Raw genomic sequence first — 5,663 nt, forward strand, 5'->3', positions numbered from 1 at the left:
TTGAAAAGTTCTCTAGTCGGACAGGCCTAGCTATATCCTTGCACCCTGTTCTGGGGCCCTCTGCAAGCCAGTATGCTTCAGTGCTATAGCAGTCAGGGGGCTTCTACACATCAATGTTCTTGCTGTTCTCTTTTCCTGCATTTCAGAAATTGCTGCTTGCTCAGTTTGTGAACTTTCTCCACTTGCTTTATGCTCGAAATAAAACTCCATGTATGTATAAAACAGTATGATTGGTATTTAATACAACATGTTAAGATAGGTTCATTGACCCAGTGTAGTAGAATTGGGACCCAGGGATGGCCATGACACCCCCTGGTGGCCTCGTGACACTTGCTTTGCTTTGACTTTCTGAGTACTCTCTGAGTTCTCTTTTACCCACTTGTCTGCACCACCTTGCTGTTAAATCTTACTGGGAGAAAAGGAGGCTGCCCAGGGTCCCAGAGTGAGCTTTTAAATGTTAGGTGGGCCCTCCCAGCCTGTTGGTGCCCCAGGGTACTAATTACCATAACGGCTAATCTTGTGGCCTCCAATCTCCCTTACAGCCACACACCATGCCTCCGAGGTGTTACCAATCATCATATAAGTGGGCCCTTTGCCCCAAAACCACCAAGCCACCTCAGGCCTCCGTTCCCTTGTTGGGGCCTCGGCTTTCTTGGCCTCTACCCCTCTGCTATGGCTGGCTCCTTTTTAGTGTGGACCCACTGTACTGGATCTGGCTTCCTGGGCTCCAGTCCTAGTTTTTTCCCATTTGGGCCCTGGTTCTCATGCCTCCTGGGCACTGGGCCACCTGGCACTGTTCTAGGCTGCAACCTTTTGCCTGGTCACCGCCTCTCCGCATCAGCCTCTGGCAAAGCTCAAAGCTGTCACGTGCCCCTCAGGCACTGCTGGGACCTCCATCTCCCTTTCAGTCCTGAGCCAGTTCACTGGTATAAACCATAACAAAAGAATCAGCTCATTGGCTGTAACCCAAATATCTAAGCATGCTGGTTGCATAGCAAAGCACTTCTCATCCCGTGCTTAGCTCCTTATAAGCTCTCAGACCCTTACTCATAGTTGCAGGGTCTCAGTCCATTTGCTTGAGCTCTAGCCATCTTGGAGCACAGCTTCTTCCCAGGGAGCCTGCCCAGCCAGACTGACTCCCTGGCTCAGACTTTGAGCTTATTATTTCTCAAGCTCTGCTCATGTCAGTCATGTGTAGGGTCCTGAAAAAACTGTGATTTTGTGGACTGAGCAGATACCATGAAATTAGCCCCACACCGCAATGTTTAAGGGTCATGAGCCTGTGCCAGAAAAAAGCGTGAAAGCATAGGTTTCCCTTTGCAGCGTGGCAGCGTTCCAGTCTGAGAGGAAACCTGCACTTTCACAGCCTGCAAGTGGCTGCTGGGGGCATGGCCAGGATGCAGCCAGGCAGCCAAATTAAGGTAAGTGTATAGGGAGCAGAGGGGGAAGGCGGTTTGGTGGGCCAGGGCTTGGAGACTGTCAGGCGGGGACAGGGAGTGTGTGCCATAGGTGGAGGGAGAAAATATTATTGGGGGGGCTAAGTGTACACCCCCGCACAACCCAACAGGTAAGTTTGTGGAGGGAAAAGGGGAGGGGGAGAGCGAAGGAGCATTGTGCAGGGGGTAGATCAAGTCCTCTGCAGTGAGGGATGGAGTGGGGTAGAGGCAAGGGCAGGGTGAATGCCCCAAAGCAGATGGTGGGTCAGTTGGACCCTGGGCAGCTCACTCAGGGGGGGCTCCTGTCTCTACGTGAACCCCAGGAGAGGCACGAAGGGCACACGCCCCCCAGATTTGTGTATGGAGTGGAGGTGAGCTGCTGCTGCAGGCTGGGCTCTGTGCCTGCTGCCATTGCTTCAACAGCCACATGATGGCATGTGTCTGCCGCCGCTGGGCAGGCAGGCAGGGAGGGATGCAATGCAGCGTGGCGGCAGCAGGCACATATGGCTCCCCAGCCATACACTGGTGTTTCTAATTGGGCTTGCTGGCTGGCTAGTCTGCAAGAGTAGCTTATGGCTCCTGGCTAGCCTGTTTGCCCTATTAGGGCTTGGCTTGGCTGCCTGCAGATCTGGGTTTTCTGCTGCCTGTGGACCTGCCCAGTTTGCAACTTACAGCTCTGCAACTGCTCCCATGGGAAGTTACTCTCCAAAAGCGCCACCACCTGTGTAGCTATGAGTCTGCCTGATGGTGGCTGGCTGGTCTATTAACAGCTAGCCCAAATATTAACTCTCTGCCTGCCTGAAGCCAGCTCAGATTACTGCAGCTTCTCTTAAAATAATAGGAGCCCTCTGACTCCCTGTTACACCCAAGTTAAGTGTGCAAAATTGTGGCTGTGGCAATTCAAGTAACCATATGACTGGCAGGGTCCAGAAAAAAATAAACACCATCTCAAACCTTCATTGCCTCATCCACAAAATCAGTTCTATGGCCTAAAAGGAACTCAGTATGAAAAGACCCTTGAGCTTATTTTTAGCTGTAACTGACTTCAATGTATCTGAAAGTGAGCAATTCACATGTGATGTCAATTGTAAGTTTGGTGTACCTTTGAACTGTTTTCAGATTCAGATAACGTGGTTCTTTTTCTCATTCCTTCAGGCTCCTCTCCCTATGGCACTTTCAGGCTAACATACCCATTCAGGACTGCTTTCAAAATGTTTTCAAAATGTGCTAAAACTGCAGTTTCTGGATACTCTTAAAGAAGTAATGGGGTGAAGCACCAATCCAAAATCCAATATTTAGACCCATTGGCCCTTGGGAAATCAAGTGCTGTAGTCTACAGCTTTGGTCATTTCATTTTTATGCCACAGTGCAAACCTAAAGGGATACTCTATCAATAGTTATCCTAACATATATACAAACACTTGAAACTTTGTTGTCATCTGCTTAGGCTGCATTTCAGGGCCAAAGTAATCATTGGAATAATCAGCTACATAATGAAGGGGCTAGTACTTTGACCTTAGACTGCAGTTTGTCATTTCATAACCATGACAGTGCATTAAAACAAACAGTTAATGGAACAGGACACTTAAGCACACACCCCCCCACCCCCACAACTGAATTTTTCAGCAATTATAATTCCCTATGAAATTTTATAGTAGAAAAGTTTTCATTAAGTTTGTTTTTGGAATTGTTAATGAAATTCCACAAATGAAGAGTCCAAAAATTCAAAAAAACAGTTTTACCTACATAAGCTCTCTAATGTACAAGGGACTAGACAGAAAATAATACAAAAAATTAAAATATAGAGGAAAAAATTGTTTAGTTACCTGTTCCACTTTTATGTCATATTCTCCATGGACCTTTTTTCCACGAAAACTCTTGGCCCTGGAAAAAGAAAAATATTGTTATGTCAAGTACAGTAATAAATAAACTGGCTGCATTAGTGTACTTGAGAAAGAACATAGAATCACATGGGAAATGGCCGGGGGGGGGGGGCAGGGGGGTATTCTTCACCAGTGCCAACTGCAGTGGAAGGATTACTTTGTGTGCATCTTAAATATAATTTGCCTGTTTACGCATCCAATATGAAGTTTTGTTTTATTGTTTTCCTTTGTTTGGGGTTTTTTGCTACAGTGTGAAATGTTTGATTTATGATCTACTACAGGGATTTTCAACCTTTTTAAAGAAGTATACCCCTTTTAGTGGCAGCAGCTGGATGCTGAGTGGGAGGGCGGGGGCACAGTGGTGGCCACTAACACCACTCTGCTGCTGCTGCGCCCCACCTTCCCACAGCCAGTCACACATGCAGCTCCATGGGCTGCTGACGGGCCTTGCATCTGGCCAATCACATGCCACCTGTTAGCAGCTCATGGAGCTGCATGTGAGACTGGCCATGGTAAAGCGGTGTGTGGCACGGGGCGGTGGTGGCGGCACAGGACACTGTATGGAGGTGGTAGCTGCTCCATGCGAGCTTCCTCCCCCCATGTCTGGCCAGCTGGGCAGCACCTGTGTAGCCCACAGAGGGGCGCTGCTGCTCTCGCCCCCCCCTCCCCCTGGCCCTGCTTCTGGGAGGTGGCAGTGCTCCATTCCTGCCTGCCCATGTATACTCCCTAGGACCTTTCCAAGTACCCCTAGGGGTACACGTACCCCTGGTTGACAGCCCCTGGTCTACTAGACTCTCTAGATTATTTTCCCTGGAAATGCTGCCTACTCAGTTCTTTCCCATCTTGTATTCATATTAGGTATAGCATGTTGCTGTTGCTCTTGTCTTCACTTAATTGTATCCTATTCATTTGAGACTGTGTTTCCACTTCATCAAGATAATATAAAATTCTAATCCTGTTCTTGATGGTGGTTGCACCCCTCCCCATTTTGGCATGATATGCAAATTAAATAAGTTTTTCTCTATTTCATCATCCAACTCAAAAATGAAAATATTGAATACCATGACAGACCCCACCTGGAATCAAACTTTTTTCTGTTTCACAGGTAACTAGTCTGCATATGGCTTTCCAATTCATTGGGAATCCATGTGACAGTTATTTCATCAACCATACTTCTCTAGATTGCTTAGGAGAAAGTCATGAGACAGTGTCAAAAGTCTTCTTAAAGTTGAGATATATCATATCTGTTACTTCTCTATATACAATATTTGACACCCCGTCATAAAAGCAATTAGATTAGTTTGACATGATTTGTTACTGATACATCCATATTGGATATAATTTATCACCTTATCTTCTTGGTGTGTAGGAAATGTTATTTGATTATTTGTCCAGATATCTTCCTGGAAACTGAAATTAGGCTGACTGATTTATAATCCAATGGGTCCTCCTTTTCCCCCTTTTTTAGAGACAGGCACTATGTTTATTCTTTTCCAGTATTCTGGAAGCCCATCCATCTCATAAATGTACTGGTAACAGCTCTGAGATAGCTTCAGTCAGTTCCCTAAGGACTATGCGATGAATTTCATGAGATGATGTGGAGAATGATAGTTAGCCATGTTATAAACACAATGCGTTGCTTTGTCCAGTGATATGTAATCTATGTGGATGACTTGTCTGTGTTGATGAGGACAACAGAATCCGTCTTGTTGTCATCTACAACCCCCAGCTCGAACACCTTGGATACATCATTAATCGTCTGTAATCATTAAACACTAATGACCAGTGAGCTGTCAGGGAGCTCTGCTGGGACACTTCTGCCGCGAGAGCCAGCAGATCTTTAAGCTCTGTGGCCTGCAGTGCATGGGACCCGGCCCTGTTCCCCTGTTCCACCTACCAGCTGACTGTCAGAGCCAGGCAGGGGTGGTTCTGTCATGGCCCCCACATGGCTGCAAGAGCTACAGGTCTGCCTGGGTTCCAACAGTTAGCAATGGAGGCTGTGGAGCTGATCAGGAGAGCTGGGCATGAGGGGGTGTTCATTTCAAAAATAGTGTCAGCTGATCATCGGGGATCTGGGTTTTCTGTTTCCCACAGAAAAATAGAAGATAATGCAGATTTTCCACTTTAACCATGAAAAACACAGATTTTTCCTTTTAACAGAGAAATGTACAGATTTTCCACATTTTCAAAAAGCTCTCTGCAGGCTGGCAGAATTCCAGCCTGCAGGGGGCTAGGGGAAGTGGGAGGGGGGTGGTCAGGCAGGAGGCTCCATGTCCATGTATGCACTCACACATATGCACAGCTGCCAGGGATTGAGGCCCCCATAGGGAGGGAGGGAGGGAGG

At 47.1% G+C, this 5,663-nt stretch overlaps 1 protein-coding gene across 1 annotated transcript in view; it reads right to left on the reverse strand.

Annotated features, from left to right (window-relative positions):
• SYN2 (synapsin II) overlaps positions 1-3,366 on the reverse strand; it is a 509,614-nt gene extending 506,248 nt beyond the window's left edge. The window contains exon 1 of the mRNA XM_019505084.1: positions 3,263-3,366. The gene's annotated coding sequence lies outside the window, so the exon portion shown is untranslated. The remainder of the gene's footprint in view (positions 1-3,262) is intronic.
• Between the last annotated feature and the right edge of the window lie 2,297 nt (positions 3,367-5,663).

Source organism: Gavialis gangeticus, unplaced genomic scaffold, assembly GCF_001723915.1.
Source record: "Gavialis gangeticus isolate Ggan-Ray unplaced genomic scaffold, GavGan_comp1, whole genome shotgun sequence".
Taxonomy (NCBI): domain Eukaryota; kingdom Metazoa; phylum Chordata; order Crocodylia; family Gavialidae; genus Gavialis; species Gavialis gangeticus.